The following is a 20,663-nucleotide window of genomic DNA, read 5'->3' on the forward strand; positions in this document are numbered from 1 at the left end:
TTGTATACTTGAATGAGAATGTTGATAATGGTAACAACAAACCCCTTAAGCCAAAACGGCCTTCTAAAAAAATTGCTAAAAGATCGATAAACGACTGCAGAGACGAGAACGGCTTTATTCAGCCGAGAATTACGGCTCGCCCCTCAAAATTAGTTAAAGCAAACATTGATGTAGTTACGAGTAATAAATTTGAAAAACTGTCTATTGAAAATAATGGTGTTAATATTGATAATGAAAATGCTATGGAAATCTCCACTGATCCTGGAACTGAGGCAATGAAACCACGGAGAATCAAACCTTTAATGGTTAAACCGGAAGCCAAATTTTCGGACTTTGTTAAAGTGCTTAAAAATGATACCAAATGTGAATTTGCAAGCAAAATTAGTGGTGAATTCTTAAAAGTTTTTCCGAAAACGGAAGATGATCACCGGACTATTACTAGGTATACGAATGAGCGTAATGTTGACTATTATATAATAACGGCTAGATTTGAAAGGCCAATTAAGGTGGTCATACGGGGCCTTCCGATTGACTGCCCGTCGGAGGAAATAAGAGAGGAGCTTAATGCGTCAGGATTCAAAACAGAAAAGGTGGCGCAGATGCATCGCTTAAAAACACGAGCTCCCATGCCCCTTTTCCAGGCGCAGGTGGAGAATTTTCCAGGAGTGAATAAGATTTATGAAACTAACTTGTTTATGGGTTTTTATGTTAAAATTCATGCCTATGAAACAAAAGGAGGTGTTGTGCAGTGTCACAACTGCCAACACTTCCACCACTCATCAGATGTTTGTAAACTACAGCCGCGCTGTGTTAAGTGCGCTGGCTCACATAGAACAGAAAATTGTTCAGCTAAAAGGCTTGATATTGTAAAGTGCTGCAACTGTTTACAGCAAGGACATACTTCAAATTATCGTGGTTGCCCGAAATTCCCGGTGCTAAATAAAAATGGCAAAGCTAATGCTGATTTTCATTCTAAGCCACTCCTAAAAAATGTTGCAAATAATGATAAAATTGAAGGTAATAGTAATGTAAACTCGTATGCAAATGTGTTAAAAAATGGTAAAAGTATCCTTAGTAAGCCTCAAACCGAGAATTATATGAATGTATTAACTGATATAATTAAATTTGTCAAAGAAATTGCAAATGTTTTTAAAGGATTGTCTATAATGAGTATTCTGAAAAAAAAAATAGCGAGTAAAATGCCTGAGATACAGGCTATTGACAATGCCATCGATAAGCTGTTTATATTATTTGAAATTTTCGAAGGTATATTTGGTTCTCTCAATAATGATAAATAATGGCTGTAAATGTATATAATCATGTCAATATCTTTACATGGAACGTCAATGGACTGGCTCCCAGAATTCATGAGGTTCGGGACTTCGTAAATAAGTACATACCCGATCTGTTTTTCCTACAAGAACACAGACTTAGACCTAATCACCCAATTTATGTGCCAAATTACACGGTTTTCCGATCTGACAGGAGGCATGTCTCTGGGCACAGCACGCATGGTGGAACAGCTCTTCTAGTTAAACGCTGCATCCCTCACTATGAGATTACAATACCACAGCTTTTAGCCGTAGAGGCCACAGCTATTGCACTCACTACAAACACTTCCACGACATACATTTTTATCTCCACCTATATCCCACCCTCACGTGATTCCTCAGCTGTTAAAGCTGATCTCAACACTCTACTTGCACTTGGACAACATGTCATTATAGGTGGAGACTTAAACGCTAGACACCGCGCATGGAACTGCTACAACTCAAACACAACTGGACGCGTAATTTATGACTTAACCAGCTCGGCAGCATTACGCATAGCAGCTCCTAAAACCCCAACACGGTATGCTACTCGCTCTTCTAGCATTATTGACTTCTGGCTAAAAAATGCTAGCGATCCACTGGATATTACTGTTTTTGACGAGCTCTCATCGGACCATAACCCGGTAAGAGCCATTATGAATATCAGCAGCTATACCACACCAGACACCAGAGCCTTTAGCCCTGACTGGCAATCATACGCCAAAGCTCTCAACAACAATCAGTACACACTACCTGCATTCCACTCAGGGGATGACATTGACAGTTACGTGGAAGAGCTCACGAATAAAATTAAAACTGCGTATGATCACGCACAAAAAAGAAATTAAATGTAAAAAGTACATCAGATCCAGTGAACTTGATGCCCTTGTTAAAAGGAGAAATCTTAGCTACATCAAGAAACTCAAGAAAAAGAAATCTCCAGGCAAGGACAGAATTACTAACTACATGGTGAAGAAGTTTCCTACCAATGCAGCACTTTCCAAGTCCCTGGAAAATTGCACTCATCACGCCTATCTTAAAGCCACAGAAGCCTGACAAGCGTCCGTATTCGTATAGACCAATCAGCCTACTACCCGGACTTAGCAAGCTGTTTGAAGCCGTGCTATTGACAAGAATTAACAGGCATCTTGACGATGGGCACATTATAATACCCTATCAGTTTGGTTTCCGGAAGAACTTGTCTACGACAAACCAACTCTACAGGGTAGTTGAGATGATTTCGGAAGGCCTGCACCAACACAAGATTACAGGTGGGATCTTCATCGATGTAGCGAAGGCTTTTGACAGAGTATGGCTGGACGCCCTCACTTACAAAATCCACAGCCTGGGTTTCCCAGGCTACATCACCAACATTATTAAATCTTACCTTACTGGTAGACACTTTGTCTTTCACATCTCTGGTACACTATCCACCCGCCGTGCCATAAGGGTCGGCGTCCCACAAGGTAGTCTTCTAGGACCTACCCTATTCAATATTTATGTGAACGACATCCCTACAACACCAAACACAACCCTAACTATGTACGCTGATGACACAGCGATCCTAGCACAAAGTGCATTTGTTCGTCCAGTAGTCCAACACTTACAAGAACACATACAAGCACTTGAAACTTGGCTTAAACAATGGAAAATTGAAGTCAACGTTCAGAAAACTAAAGCTGTGCTTTTCACCAAGAGGAAGAAAATTAATTGGCACCTAAAATTTTATGGCACTGACATCCCTTGGTCTAAGCAGGTCCCTTACCTTGGGGTGATCCTCAAAATCTCACATGTGCCCCACACATTACACATATTATTCAGAAGTTTCGAGTGCGTAAAATAAAACTCTACCCCTTAATTGCTCGAAACAGTGCTTTATCCTTAGAAAATAAGTTACTTATTTACAAGTCCATTTTGAGTCCCATGTTGTGTTATGCTTGCCCGGTATGGGCATTTGCCGTAAAAACCCAACGTAAAAGGCTCCAAACGCAGTACTTAGACAAATAACTGACTCCCCATCGTATGTGAGAAATAACAGAATACACGAAGAACTTAAATTGTTCGATTGAGATCTTTCTATTATAAACTTGCTAAAAATTTCCACGAAATGCAAAATAGTATTGACAACCCGGCAATTAAAATCTGTACATATGATTATAATGATCTTCGTAATTTGAATCGGCCACTTGCCATTCTCAATATATGGAATATGTAACGTTTACTTTTCTTTTTCTGAAGTCGGTGTAGTTTTGTTTATATAAATGTGATTGTATGTAATTGTATCTCACTTGGCACTGAGAGACTTGCACTGACCTTTCCTGTTACTGATGACTGCATGTATATATCTATATTAAAAAAAATTAGAAAAATAATTATATTTATAAATATTTATATAAATATTCATAAATATTAAAAAAAGAAAATAGCAAGAATTATTATTTAAAAAAAAGAAAAGAAATAATAATAATTGTCATAGTTATGTTATCTTGTAATGTTTTTATATGTATATTTCTCTTTCCAATCAATATTCGAAAGTATTTTTGTTCTACAGGGTGTAGGGTCTTTGAACCCAAGTACCCCGGTGTTTGGACACCATTCTACAGGCATGTGTCTATTCGCTCCGCGCCGAATTATGGCTTCTTGTGTCTTGTTCTTTTTGCGACCTGCGCACTTTCATAGTATGTAACGTAAGCTTAGAAAACCAGCTGAATTCTCACTTAGAACTCGGTGATGTTAGTTAATTATTAGTCAAACTAGTTTGATGTACTAGTATGATATATTACTTTTGAACTAGTTGTTTATACCGGCTCTCAGCTACAAGAATAGCTGTTCCTAGTAACCCAAAATAGTCTTTGATTGAGCATGAAGGTATCAGTAAAATACGTAAGATGAACTCTCAAACAGTAATAAAAAGTAATAAAGGAAGTAGGCACTTTTACATCTGTGAAGAGGTTTTCAAGAAGGAGGGATGTTATCATATATCGTTGTGAAGTATCAGTACACAGTAATTCATGAATAAGGCAATTAAAAATAAAATAACATCCTAAAAATATAAAAGATGCTGCAAAATATTGTTCAAAGTAGCCGGAAAATGCATTCAACTTCATAAGAGATATAGATGAGAATAAAAATTTTGTTATCCGTCAGATATAGACAGATATAGAAACTGTAATTTTCGAGTTTGAGATGGACGTCCTATACCATCAACACTTTGCTACTGGTTTGTCGGAGAAAGTGAACAGATAACCTTCCACGGTGTTTATAGTTAAAACAGCAATTTTCTCACTGCATACCGAGAGGGAAATAGGTAAATAATTGAAAACTTGCAAAATTAGTCCTAAAATTCAAAAAAATTTGGAATTAAGAAAACCTGATGGTCATGTGATGTCACAAAGCCAATCAGGAAATTTGTCCAGAGCAGAGCTTGAAGTGCAAATAAGATATTTTGAAAAACACAAGGAGATGAAAAGCAAGTAAATATGTAAAATACCTAATAATTTAGTTGTCTAATTTGATGTGCAACTGAGGTTTTGATAATCTGGTACTACTTCATAATTAAGATAATATACAAGGTTTGGGATCGAGCAGGCTGAAAATCTTTTGTAGAAGCTCTCATTCAATTTTTTTTTTTTTTTTTTTTTTTTTTTTTTTTTTTTTTAAAGATAATCACAAATATAGTCAGTTTTAAAGTCACGGTGCAGTATTTTGTAGTAAAGGCAAACGGAGAGCTGGTATTGAATAGTGAGATCTGGGCGGTTATGGGGGGTCAAGCTTCATGTATTTCCTTTAGATTTTGCAGGTTTCATGCTGATTTTCCATTGTCGGCACCAATCTTGATGGAACGCATCTTGTTCGGGATACGAGTGAGGGCGTGGTTGAGAAAACGTACCGTCGGCGTAACATACGAGAAGCGTGTTGTGACCATCTTGGAAATAAGGAAAGTCATAATGTACAGGATTGGCCCTAAAATGGATCCTTGTGTAATTCTAGCATATATATTGTAATGTATTTTTGCAGTAATTGAAAAAACAGACAATCTTCTTAGTAGAACATAAATTTTATTTCTAGTTCACTGTGATAGACAAATTTTATACAATTCTTAAGTGGCAAAATTTTCATACTACTACTAGCTGGAAAAAAACTTCAGAATTCTAATTTTAAAACAACTTCTTACGTTGCTGAGCAACGGTTACATAATACAAATATGGCGTTGCCACTTCAACAATAAATATAGTTATTTATTAAATAACAGGATATTACAATATTCTTTAGGTGGGGAAAATATATTTGGATACGTCTAGCATGACGAAAGCAACACTAAGCTTGTTATGCAAGGAGGTACCCACAAATTTACAAATTCTGATTAGCTGTTTGGTTGTAGAGAGTTCTTTGCTGAAACCGTACGTGAGTTCACTGAATTCAGTTCGCCTTCACCGAGTTTCTACAAATAAGGTTAAATTCTATTATAGATAATTCTTTCCAGTAATTTTTGAAGTGTCGAAAGACGACTAATTCGTCTGGGCTTAATGCCTTTATCCCCACATCATCAAAGATTAAATAATTATTATCAAAAAGAGGGTTCGGCAAAGAGGTAAAATTTAGTGTCGAATTGTCAAAATAGCAAAAGGTAAACTGCCTTCCACGGTGAAAAAGAATGGTAAGAACACTGAAGGACTTAATTAATTTAGTAATTTTGAGACCGAATAAAGGGCCAGAATCAATTTTGAAGAGTTACATCGTGAATTTTGAAAAGATTTGATATTTCTTTGATCAATGATCTTGTGGTGTTAACAACACGAGAAAGGAAGCACTCGCGAAAGGTCATTCACGTCGCAAGTGATTCGGGTCTGGGCAGGGAAGGGGGCGGGGAACTCGTTAGGTGAGTTAGGTTTAAAGAGACCGGGCTAGAACTGCCTTTGAGGAGAAACATGAGATAGATAAATTTGTAGCTTTAAGTGTTATGATATAATAGTAATAAATTAATCAGCTTTTTCTCCATCGGTGTAAGTAATGGAGTTCTTATTCTTGATTGGCTGAGAGGGATGTTTTTTATTTTCATCGTTCTGACTCCGTCCTCCAAATTAAGTTGATCAATTTTATATTACCAAAGATTTGATCTGTGCTTGCTGATACGAGATTTAATTTTACATTGAGTTGATTAATTTTGGTTTTCGTACTAGGCTTCCAAGTACGACTGAAATTCTTCCTCAGACGGTTCCGTTCTTTGATAATATTTCTGTCCGTGATATTGACCAGATTTTTTCGCTAGTGGTAGGCTTTTCGAGAAAATTTTGAAGATTGCTGTTAAGACGATTGATTTCATAGTCAATATCATACTTAGAACTGAGCTTGGAGATATTAGGGAAAGTGAAAGGAATGTTTCAGAACTAATTCCAATCTATACTTTTCTTTACAAGAAGATTGCCCACCAGCGGCCGAGCGGTAAAGTCGCTGAACACTGGTAGTTCGGTCCGAAGTTCGAATCCCGCGAATGGGCTGGCTGCATGGGTGTTTTCGTGGTTTTCCCCATGTGTAACGTGTATACGAGCCAGTTTCCCTTAGAAAGTCCTCCACGAAAGGCATCCCTCCTCTTAGGCAGATAGCCCTAGTGTGCTTTGCCATAATTAAATACACCACACCACCTTTACAAGAAGATCCTTGAGATGCTAACTCCAAATTGTGTGATCACAAGCATATGATCAGATGAAAGGTCGTCGATCGCATCAAGGGACATCAGAATGTTTATATTGGTAATGACAGAGGTCCAGAATATCATGTCTGCGGTTTAAAATGTTTATCGTGTAAGTGTTGCTATCAGGAACATGCAAGTAATTGGATAATGTAGAATATATTCGTGAAATATCAAGCGATAAGCAAATGAATAATAATAAAATTAATTAAATTTCCATGCAATATTTTGATAAAATCATTTAATAATTTACATTTTAATAAATATATCATAAAATTTATGTTTTTAAATTAGTATATCAGGACTTGTATTCCTCTTTACTTGCTTTGGAAACATTAACTGTCCTGACTCGGAACAGGGAGCTTACTCAAGCTATGTTCAATAATTTGTGAAGTAGACAATACACACAGGAAGGGTATACAAAACCCTTTATTTTTCTATCTTTACAGCGATTTCCGGAACTTCGGAATACAGAGACCAACCACTTGTGGTCTGAACGTAAGAATATAAAAAAATATTAACTAAAACTCTAACTAAACTAACTTTGGATTAATATACAAGTGCCTAACTTTAAGATTGGCCGTTATTTAACAAAAAATCCGTATGTAGTACAGAGAGCTGCTAAAACTACGATACGTTTGAGATTATCAAGAGGACTAAACCTCTGGCCTTGAAGGCGACCAGCAACCGAGTAAAACTACTATGGCCAGCGGCCTGCTTCTAATAACTCCTTCCTCTCTCTTGCTTGGCAAAAAGCCACAACTTAAGTACTTGGCGTTAGCAAGACAAATTTGCATAAATAAGCTTTTAATTCTGGCCGGAAGTAGAAAATAAGAAGTGATAGTAAAGATTTAAAACAAAATAAACGTTAGTAAAACTTAGGATCCTTACATACTTCCCGCCAGAGTTAATTAGTTTGAAACTGAGGTGTAAAACGACCTTGTTGAAAACTTTTAGCTCTAGAATCTTACGCGAGGCCAATCTTTTACAAACATTTCTCTCTAGAAACTAGAAATTAAAAAGTCGTTTTTACATTATCAACTCCATGGACAAGTAGTTTTCATCTGTACTGCATCTATAAACAGGAGTTTCTTAGTTGAAATCTGGTTCCTTCCAGAGATCTAGAAGGAAAACTAGTTTAATGAAATGTTACACAATCAAATGGCAAGTAACATGAATATTTATATTTCTCTTTTAAAATTCTTATTTCATTCATGACGTTAATTAATTATCTCCTCGTGCTCTCTGACATGGGTTGTAAAGAAAAACACCAAACACGTGCGTGTCTATGTACAAGCGTTCAACACTACCGCCTGCAATCAAAACACTAACGTGTTAAAATTCAACATAACAAGACCTCAGAACACACCTTATATTCATCTCTAAACCCTGAGGTACTATTCTGAAAAGTGGCTAACTCTGAAGTGTAGCGTCAGAGAGCCTAACTACATTCATTCAACCTTTAAAACATATTCACAATAATTTGCTCTTTTTACAGTCACACCAATAAGTTAAAATTTTTGGCATTACTCTAATATTTTCACTTTTAACATATCACAGTATTTCTTAACTTTTAAGATAACAGTTCACATTGTATATAAGGACATATTAACATGCCGTTAATTTTACGCATTTTAAATCATGCATTGTAGTACATTGTTAACTTCTATTCTTTTCCAAGCAAGTGCCAATTCTTCTACATTGAAATACTACATTTCAAAAGTCTTTCAGACTAAAACTTCTTTCTTGCCAGAATCTTTTAAATAAAATTTTATACAATAATTTTTACAATTTTCTTAAGGTACCTTTCTCAAAGATTATCAATGCTTTTACAATATTTAAGTATTTACACATTCCTATTATACATTAATTTTAGTTTTACTCGCGAGTAATTGAAAAACAATACCAAAATAGGTAACAACTCATTTCTCGCCTTTTTGGCGATAAAGGTAGGCCTCACATGAGGTAAAACTTCTTGAATTCTGCCACTTGCAGTAAGAATGAAAAATTAACTTAAGGTTTCAAAGTAACATAAAGTTTTACTTATCTTTGTGATATTCAGACATCCTTTTTTCTGCCCAGTCTTGGAAAGTGGCGAAGACTATGGTCTGGTTATCTTCCTTCTTGTGCGGGTTCGCCCTTCGGTTCCTTCCTCCATGAGCTTTCTTTTTCTTCCAGTGCGGTCACCCTTGAAGACCTTCTTTTTAGCATCTGCCTGTGGTCTCGGCCGTTTGATGGCAGCTGGTCTTGGCGGAACCGGGACAACTCTCTCTCGTTCTTGCCTGGATCTCGTTGCTGGCTGTTCAAATTTTTCTTGCTTCTTTGCATCTGCAGCTGGTCTTCCTTCATCAAGTCGTCGACATTTGCTGCGTAGACTCCTATCCGATGGGTAGATCTTCCGTTTTGGAGCCGTGTTATAGTTGCTGTCATTTCTCCTCGCTCTCTTTGCATTAGTCGTACTTCTCCCTTCTTCATTCTGGGGGTGGTCGTGCCCTCTCTTTTCTGGTCGGTGTAACGGTTTCTTTTTCTTGTTACCTTCAGTTTTCCAACGGGGGAACTTCCTTTTCAATTGCTCCTGTCTACTAATGGCTTGCCCTTGTGATTTTCGTTGTTCCACCTCTGGAGCTTGTGCCTGCCGTGCCGGATCCTGCAAAAGATCTTGAAATATTGGCATTTTATTACGATTATAAAATGGTTTTATCTGGTCAACGTTTGCTGTGCAGGTTTCACCATTCCTGGCTTTTAACACTACTACAGCCTGAGTTACTTTTTCTATGACATATGGTCCTTCAAATCGTGGATAAAATTTGGCAGTTTTATCTTCTGGTGCTGAAGAAAGTGAATGCTTAATTTTTAACACTTCATCATCTACTTTATAAGTTACTCCCCGTCGTTTCATATCGTAATAGAGCTTCTGTTTTCTTTGTGCTACTTCAGTGTTCATTTTTGATTCTTTAATTAATTTTTCTATATCGCCCATTTTAAATTCTGGGGCTCTTTGTTGAACATAAAATAATTTATCTAACGGCGTTATAATCTTTCTGCCTAAAAATAACTCAGCAGGAGTTTTGCCCGTCGTATCATGTTTTGCGGTCCTAAGGGCGAAAGCTAATTCATTGACATAGTTATCCCAGCTTTTATGAAAATTTTTAACATAACTACGGATAATTTTCACTATATTTCTATTGAACCGTTCCGCTATATTTGATTGCAGCCGATACGGAACCATTTTAAATGAAGTATGCCCAGTTTTTGGCACATGTCTTCAAATATATTACTTACAAATTGAGGACCATTATCCGATATAACTTTTAGGGGCGCCCCATATTTTAGAATTTATTTATTTAAAATAGAATCAGTAACTAATTTCGTGGAGGCTCGTTTTAAGGGAACAATTTCGGTCCACTTACTAAAATGATCAACCATAACAACGAAATACCGATTTTCATTTAACTGACTTTTTGGGAAAGGGCCCAATAAATCGATGCCAATTATTTCATTTGAAAATTCCGATTTAATGCTATTTAGAAACCCGGCCGGGCAGAAATTAATATAATTAACTGCTTGACATGTTGGGCAGGACTGGACATACGTCCTTGTTAACTTTTGCAGCTCAGGAAAATAAACTGCTTCGCGTACGCGTTGGATGGTTTTTGGAATACCAGCATGAGAAGCTAAAGGGGAGTCGTGTAACTCCTGCAGTATATTTAATCTAAGACTAGCTGGGATAACAGGTCGAAATTCGTTGTTGGAATTCGTAGTTTTTGTGTAAAATAATAGACCATCTATTAGGTCGTAATGGGCCGCCCTATTTCTTATCGCTACAATATCTTGGTGGCTAAAATTTTCAGGATCCTTTAAATAATCATAAATATTTTTAAATTCAGGATCCTTACCCAGTTAGGTTATTACAGTTTCTCGGGAATGTATCGTACATGCTGTGAGCATTGCCACCTTTACAGTATTACCTTCTTCATCTATTTTCATTCTGGATAGGGCATCTGCTACGATATTTTCCTTTCCGGGGGTGTGCTTAATTACCAGATTATACTCTTGTAACTTGAGTGCCCATCTTATTAACCTTGGGCATAAGTGTTTCCCTGAGTACAATCTAGTTACCGCCGCATGATCAGAATACACTGTTATTGGCGCCCTTCCAAAATAGACTCGGAACTTTTGCACTGCTAACAGAACTGCAAGTGCCTCTCTCTCAGTCGCGGAATAATTTCTTTGTATTTGATTTAAAGTTCTACTAAAAAATGCCACGGGCTGCTGATTTTGCGAAAGTACAGCTCCTACCGCATAATCCTAAGCATCCGCTGAAATTTCTAAATTCTCATCGTTTTCAGGAAATTTCAAAACAGGGGCTTGCGTTAAAGCTTGCTTTAATTTTTCGAAAGCACTATTGGCTTCGGCCGTCCACGAGAATCTTGCCTTTTCTCTTTTTAAGTTTAACAATGGTTCAGCAATAGCTGCAAAATCTTTTATAAAGGACCTATAATATGAACAAAGTCCTAGAAAAGAAGAGAGCTTCTTCGCCGTATTTGGTGGCGGATACTTTTGCACAGCGATTATTTTTGATTCGTCCGTCTCGATTCCTTTCTGAGATATTTTGTAACCTAAGTATTTTAATTCAGGGCCTACAAATTTGCACTTTTCGACATTAACTTTTAGACCGGCCTCATTTAATAATAAAAACACCTGTCTTAAATCCTGTACATGTTGGTCCAGATTATCACTAGTAATAATGATATCGTCTAAATAGATAAATGTGGTCTTTCCTAGAACAGGCCTTAGCACAATGTCCATACATCGCTGAAATGTTGCCGGTGCCCCTGAAAGGCCAAACGTCATACGAAAGAATGCGTTAAGTGCCAGACTTGGTTATAAAAGCAGTCTTAGGCACATCTTCTGGTTTAACACCTATTTGAAAATAACCAGTCGTTAAGTCTAACGTAGTCATATATTTGGTAGAAGTTATGTTCCTTAAAATTTCTTCAATAATAGGTAACGGATATACCGGATATTTAGTCATGGAGTTTAATTTACGATAGTCAATTGCAAAACGCCACCTTTTCGGATGTGTTACCGGATAGTCATTATTTTTCTTACATAACACAACCGGGCTAGCATAACTACTTGAGATGGGCGTTATGATCTTTTTACGTAACATATCTCGAATGTGCCACTCTATAATTTTTTCTTTATTCTTATCATACCGATATGGTTTGTGGCGAACTGGCAGTGAATCTCCGTTGTCGATACTATGGTTAGTAACTTGAGTAAATCCGGGAATATCACTAAATAACGAAGCAAATTCACTTACCACTTGTCGAATTTTTTGTTGCTGTCCCTTAGGCAGGTGGTCGAGGTTTAATGTTGGTGGTTCTCTTTTTTCTTCCCGAACTGGTTGCATGGTCAGCTTAAGGGACGCTTGGTTGAAATCCAGCTTTGCTTCTGCCTCTGAAAGAAAATCTAACCCTAAAATGACATGTGCTTGTAAATTTTTTACGATAAAAAACATGATCTTTACTTGCTCGTCCTTGATGCGAATATGTAATGGTATTTTACCTATGCATTTGCATCTTTCTCCCTGCGCAGCTAACACTGTCGTATTATCTGAATTATATGTGCGGTATCTACGGAAATATTTCCTAAAAAAATCTTCTGCTACACAGGAACACTGCGAGCCTGTATCCAGGAGTGCGGTGGCTGGGATGTTGTTCACCAAAACTACAATCTTTGGAAGAGTCAAATTTTTCACAATAACTGTATTTAACTTGAAGGAAGAGGGGTTTTCTTGGCCTTCGGATTTCCGCACCCTCCCGTCAGCAGAAATCCGTTTTAGTTTAAATTTTCTTTCTTCCTTTCCATGCCTTCCTTCTTTTTCCGCTGGCCTTCAGACTTTTTTTCTGGCTTACTATTGAACTGTCGACGTTCGCCGGTTGTTTTTGGATACTCAGGTTTCCTTGCCCACTGATTCGATTTGCTTCCGTAGTCGTGTTCTTGCCTTTGCTGTGGTCTTGGCGCACCAAATTGGCTTCGTTGCTCATACTGGCGTCTTCTTTCAATGTCCGCCGTTCTTCTACTTTGAAACTGGATTGCTAGCTCAAATAACTTTTCCAGTGTAGTCGGATTTCTTAATTCAATAAAGTCTTGTACTTGGGGAAGTAATTTCGGCAAAATCACTTGGATTATCTCAGGATCCGGACGGCTTCCATACAAGAGTTTAAAGACGTGAATTTTTCTTAAAATAAAGGTGGAAAGATTTTCGATTCGTTGCTGGTATATGCTGAAGAGTTCCGTTTCTAATTTTGCACGATCTTTTACGACAGGGAAGGCTTTTACTAAGGCAGTCTTAAAATTTTCGTAATTATAGGTGGGACTTCCCGCTTGACCCAATAGGTTTCTGCCTATACATTTGAACCAATTAAGCGCTTGACCCCTCAAATCGCCGGTAGCTAAGGTGACTTTCTGGAACTCATGGACTGGATACAGCATGAAGTAGTCATCCAATTTTTCCAAAAAACTGGTTACCGGTGAGTTTCCATTAAATGTTGCTTCTTGTTTCATCGATGCGCGCATGGTCTGTACGATGTACCCAAATCCTTCCAGGGCGGCAGCTGGCATTTCTGGATTCTGTGCCCCTTCTGCAGGCACCACAGGTTCTTCTGGAAACTCGGCCATGGTTATTCTTCTTCGTCGGGCGTCACTATCAGGACTTGTATTCCTCTTTACTTGCTTTGGAAACATGAACTGTCCTGACTCGGAACAGGGAGCTTACTCAAGCTATGTTCAATAATTTGTGAAGTAGACAATACACACAGGAAGGGTATACAAAACCCTTTATTTTTCTATCTTTACAGCGATTTCCGGAACTTCGGAATACAGAGACCAACCACTTGTGGTCTGAACGTAAGAATATAAAAAAATATTAACTAAAACTCTAACTAAACTAACTTTGGATTAATATACAAGTGCCTAACTTTAAGATTGGCCGTTATTTAACAAAAAATCCGTATGTAGTACAGAGAGCTGCTAAAACTACGATACGTTTGAGATTATCAAGAGGACTAAACCTCTGGCCTTGAAGGCAACCAGCAACCGAGTAAAACTACTATGGCCAGCGGCCTGCTTCTAATAACTCCTTCCTCTCTCTTGCTTGGCAAAAAGCCACAACTTAAGTACTTGGCGTTAGCAAGACAAATTTGCATAAATAAGTTAAAGCTTTTAATTCTGGCCGGAAGTAGAAAATAAGAAGTGATAGTAAAGATTTAAAACAAAATAAACGTTAGTAAAACTTAGGATCCTTACAAGTATATCACAAAATATTAGTAACATAATACAACAAGGTAAAGATACGTGAGATTAACTATAGAAAGACATGGTAATAGAGACAAAAGAAAAGTAAATATTTTGAAAAGCGGTTTAGCACATTTAAGACTAAAGTCCATGTTTTTTTATTCAAATGGTTCGGAAAACTGTCTCAGTTAACAGGGAAGACCAGACACCTCTAACAATTTTGTTATAGAAACATAATTCGAAAACTAAATTTAATAAATACAAAAGCATGAATATTGATTAGATATAACTCAGTCACTTATATCTTGATCTCTAAAATTTGATTTAAAACCCTTTTGGGAATCCAAATTTGCATTCTAGAAATAAATTTACAATTGGATATGATCTTCTGCTACATTTTTAGTTTTCAGTAACAGCAATCTAGCATATGATAAGTTTTCATGTCTCTGACTGGTCAAACCTTATATCTCATACGCTTAACCATAGCGTAGCCGACTGCGTATAAGTATTCTGTACCGCGCCACACACATAGAGAAAAGCCCCTCCTCGTGAACGCCTTAGGAACGCCTTGAATTTTCTTGGGCTTGAGGGTACACCTCTGTAGAAACATTAGGTTAATTGGAAGCAGGAGAGATGTTAAAAATGAGCAACGCCTTTGCCGAGAATTGAACCACGGACCTCTGGAATACGCGCCTAGCGTGCTGACCACTACACTTCAAAGGCCTGCTAAGAAGGCGGGAGAAATACCTTATAACTCCATACTATTTGTTTACATTTTAATAGCAGTATCGAAAAGTTTATTACGTGCGTTGTGTTTTTGTTGCTATGAGATTACACTGCTTACAACACTTAAGTGTGGTGAATTTAATATAAAATTAATATCAAATTTAATGTAAAAATTTAGTGATAGTTTTTTTCTTAGAGAGAAAAAATATTATTTCTTCTTGTCTTAACTCCGTAAATGTGTATTAATATCAAGTGCAGCCATTTTGAATAAATTTCTTCTTAATTTTAAACCCTCCATAATAAAGGTGTTATCATTGTTAATGAACTATTTTACGTTCATTTTATATACATTCTCTACTTCTGCAATCTTCGAAAGTATGAGACAAGTCAGTTTTCGGAAATAGCAAAAACGACGTTGGGAGCTAACATTACACAAGTACACAATAAATTTCACAATATTTATAATCAGTCTGAAAAAGAAAATTTATTTTTGAAGTTAGACTAATATAAATTTGGAACAGAGATACGTATTTTAAGTTCAATAATATCCCTTTGTGAATATTGTCCATTTTTTAATGTGTAACATCTTTTATACCTTTGCATAAAATTAGTGTTTGTCAGAGGAGGAAGTTTCTTTTCATATACACGTGAATTAAATTCAGCGACTGTATTGAATGCACTTTTTCTTTCATTTAAGGCAACAAATATGTTAGAATGACATGGACATTAACATAGAAATAACATAATATTTACAAAGGAAGTATTTTCTGCAATGTGAAAGAAACAGAATGCAACAAAATTGCAATAATAATGATATACTTACTAGAGCGTACAATGCCTTTACAGTTGGATCGAGATCACCGTGTTTTAGTTTTGCACTAAATTCATTGAGCTATCTCGATACGCGCCGAGCGGGCTGACCCTTACACCACAAAGGCATGCTAAGAAAGCGGGAGAAATATCTTATAACCCGATCTAGGTAAAAGGGAAGAGCCATAGTTGATCATTCGATACTTAGAGTCATAAAACTGTACTACAAACTGCAGATGGCATTAGATGTTTAATTGAAGTCTCTTGCAAGCTAAGATAAGGCTTGCCTGCCGACTATTTTCTACTTCATTTTACTAGCTAAAGTTAGTGGTTACTAATTCTACTGCAGTACACGTGAAATTTAACAAATTTTACGGCACATGATAACTGATATTTAGAAATGAAACAAGTGCGGAACAATAAATGTGCGCTTTTTATATCTGCCGTTGTCGTCACCTATACGTAAGAGTACGATTATTTTTTAGACATGAGACCTGCTGAATTATTACTAGATCCCATCTTTTCAGTTTTAGTTCAGTATTAAGCAAAAAAATTAGAAAAAACACGTTTATTCTCTTAATTTTGAATACCCGTATGCACTTGATTTTGCTTTCCCTTTGACTTTTCGCATACATATTCCCTTCTTTTGCTTAAAACGTTTTTAATTCGGTTTGATATGGCCGAAGTATTTTCATCCCTTGTTCAATTGCAGAATTTATGCATTTTTCGTCAACTTTAAGCACATTCTTAAATTTGTTTTGCGTAATAGTTCTTTCCTAATGATAAATCTTCAACGTACACACTCCACTTTAACAGAGTTTGCTTTTAAAAAGTTGCTTCTTTGGAGATTTGTTGGTTTTCTGCATTAAGAAGTTGGATCACTTTTCCTGTTTCTAAATCTATGTTGAAAATCTAACACTCTTTAACAACGTTATCTTGGTATATTACACGGACAGCCTTGAAAGTCGCAGTGACTTTCGATGGAAAACCTCGGTAATTAACTTTCTTAAACACTTAAATTCGCATTTTGCACTGTATCCAGTATCAGAAACGCAGAAAGTCGCAATATCAATTGCCGCTTGAAGAAGACAAGCTTCTAGTTGGTATAAACGCATTGGAAAATTTCTGTTGGGTGAACCAGGGAGCGACAACTATAAATTTGAAATATATGTAACCCTCGTACAACACAGTAGATAGGTTCCTAGAAAATGCCGTGTTGTGTGAAATCGTGTTGTATGAGACACAGAGCCAGTATAAAAAGGGGGCTTACGTTCTGAAAATTTATTAAAAACAAATAATTTTTTAAATTTACGTACACAACTTCATTTTATTCAATATATATATATGTATGTATGTACAACACAAAACAAAAAATATTACATATTTAATTTAACGCAAGTTTAGTTTAATAATTTAATAAATTTCTTTGTTGTCACTGCTCAGAATTTTGTCACTGAATTGTTTTTGACAGCTATCATCAATCCAAATGATGAGTTCCTTTTCCCTCTTCTCAATTGTTGGCTTCCAGGAGCGAGATTCACGTTTTGCGGATGCCGAAGATCCTGCAGCAATTGCACTTCCTATTTTTTTTCTTTTTTCCTAACAGTGCGGACTGTTGCTTCATTCAAATTTAAACTTTTCACAATGTGATATACCTTTTCTCCTTTTAAAACACGGTCCAAAATTTGTATCTTTACTTCTATGAATTGCCTCTTTACTGAACATGTTTTGGAACTGAAACTTAATGTCTTAAAGATGAAAAAGTATTCTTTAAAGCACGGTGACTAGACGCAGACTGTCGACCAGCAGCATGAGACACTTTTATTTTCTGGCCACTTAGATGAGAATTCGAATTTTGGAAGCTGAACGTGCAGTTTGTGCATTTTTAGAGCAGTTATTGTGACCTCATGTTGTTCACCTTCTGCTACAGTGAGGTTTCTTCATTGTTATCTGGTGATTGTATTCTCTTGAGACTGGGTATTGTTTCAGTTGTGCTATTGTGCTTTAAAGTTCATGCAAGGAAAAGATTTTCCTCCGTTACCGGTTAAGAATTCAACGGTCGCTCTCCAACACGTGGTTTGTCTCCCTGAGGACATTTGTTCTTACGGGTACCCGATCTTGAAGAAAACTGGTAAAACTTACGAAACAAGGATTCTTAAGTGCTAAATGACGTATGGGTGCTTTGCTCAAATATGGAAAATCTTCGTGCGGAGTTCGTTAAATTTCTTCGGATTGCTTGGGCAATTTTCTTATCGTGTTGGAGAGAAATCGTGTTGTAGGAGGGTTCTCGCAATTTATGACTCGTGTTATAGCGAAATCGTATTACAGGATGCTGTGTTGTAGGAGAGCTACCTGTATTTAAAAATGCGCTCGTCGAAGCATTTCCCATTGTGAAAGATAGAGCTAAGCTGGAGGAAAATCTTTTTAAAGTAGCAGTTTAAAGTCGAAGAATTGACTGACATTATCTTGCAAAAAATTCGAATTTTTAATTTGTTGTACGGCAAAAGGCTTGACGATGAAATAATACAAATAATTTTACCGAGGTTGCTGCCTCAAATTCAAGATTTCTTTGAATTGTGAAATCCAGCGATACTTGAGAACTTATTTGAGCTCGCCGTGAAATTCGAAAGCAGAGGAGTGGTAGAAAAGACACGTATGGCAGGATATGGCGAGCGAAACCAAATGTGCAAGTTTTTAGTCCTGTACCACAGCGAAGGCCACAGTCTGGCAAGAAAAGCATTTCGGAAATAGGGAAAAAGATTCAGCCGCAAGTGACGGCCGCCAAAATGAAGGGCAGAAGAGAATATAGGGGAAGAAAATTAAATTCAATTAAATACTGCAGTTGTTAAAAATATGGCATTGTCATAGTGCATGTATTGCTAAATAATATCCCTACAGATGCACTGCTAGACACTGAAGCTCAATGTAGTTTTCTATCAGAAATTTTTTTCAGCAAGTACTTGGTGCTTGCTGAAAACGTGGCGGGAGCAAATGTTATGCAGTGCACGTGCATAGGTAAAGTAGCACAGCATGTTTAGTTTAAACTTAACAACAAAAAGTCATATTCCTTGACCATATTGACCATATGTGGTCAAGAAGTTTCGGGAGAATGTGACTTATTTAAGTAATAGAAACGGGGAAGAGACAGTGGCAAACATTGATTATATCAAGTCTTATTTTAATAGAAGAGATGTGCATATATTAAAGATGTTTTACAGGAAGTGCAACATGAAAAGACATAGAGAGTGAGTAACAACGGCAAAGTTCCATTGACGTGAGAAATATATGTTCCCGGAAAGGAAAAAAGAGACAAGGAACTGCAAATACGGAAGATTATCCAAAAAGATTTGGGAGGGAGACAGACACTGGAAGGAAGACAACTCCAAGGAAGCACCAAAAAGTAGAAGAATGCGAGAGTGCCTACAACCTAAGGACAATCAATGTAGGTTCAGAGGGCGGGAATAAAATTAAGCACATGTTCCTTAGTACAACTACATGCTCGCACAGAAGGTTCTTTGGAGGGAGCGCTCAGCGGAGGAAATTCTAACACTTGACCGTATTACAGAGAGAATCCTGCCTACATGCGGTCAAGTCGTAAATTTACAACCCGGGGGAAGCTGAAAAAAAGGGGACAATCCTGCTCGTGGTCGTGAGAAAATGTGGGGGCCGTTTAAACATCTAACTTCTCTGCATTCAGTTTTATACAGAAGAAAATACAAATTGAATTCTTCGAATGAATGCAATTTTGTATAATGAAAATGTATTATTGAAAGATAAACTGCAAGGCAAATAATATCTTTTTTTAAAGCCATAGGAGTAGAAAGACAGATATTTGTTACATCAATGAATTTGTAGTAAATATTGAGTTTTGCATTTCGAATGCTATGTTACATGAATGCGAAGTATCTGAGAAAATAGTCTTAACCCAAATGGCTTTTAACTTTTTCACGTCTAAGGACTGTTTTTTCGATTGCATTGTGGTCGCTGCTTTTTGGTTAATTTTCTAATACCATATAAACATTGAATTGTTTTTATTTGAGACTTATGATAAAATAACGCAAACTAGACTGCAGAGAATTCTTCAGAATAAAGTTAATAATACTGAAAAATACATTATTGATGCACTTTTTGTTTTTATATGTAATAGTTAATATGGAATCCTTAAATTATATATATCTTTGTATAGGTATATATATATATATATATATATATATAAATGAAACAAAATATAGGTTTCGAACGTATATAATTTACTTTTATATTTTGTATTTTTTGTATTGTATTCAGTATTGTATAGGTATTTGAAGTTTAATTTTGCTTGCTCTTCTTTTGGGTTACGACTTTAAGTGAGAAAGAATTGTTAGGGGCCTTCGTAGGGATTAAATTATATACAATCAATTAAGATTCGACTTTTCCTTTCTTTCAATAATCATATATATATATAATATACTATTTTATAAGTATACATAAAATATAGCAGTTTTTTAAGCTACTTATATATATATATTGTTTATATATATTGTTTTGTTTGTTTTGTTATAGCAAAGTACTCGACGGCTATTTGCGTAAGGGTAAGGATGCTTCGTGGAGAACTTTCTAAGCCAAACTGACTCGTATGCACATTACACATGAGGAAAACTACGAAAACGCCAATACAGTCATCCCTTTCACCGAGATTCGAACCCTAGATCGACTTACCAGGATTCAACGACTTTACAGCTTAGCTGCTAATAAACCACACATCCACACATATACAATAAATTACATTTGCATGTCGTTTATAAAGTTTCATTGAGTGCAATTTAATCATAAAGAGTTAGAAAATA

This window comes from Stegodyphus dumicola, chromosome X2 (assembly GCF_044657685.1).
Source record: "Stegodyphus dumicola isolate Sdum_Otavi_A_Nest chromosome X2, ASM4465768v1".
NCBI classification, from domain to species: Eukaryota; Metazoa; Arthropoda; class Arachnida; order Araneae; family Eresidae; genus Stegodyphus; species Stegodyphus dumicola.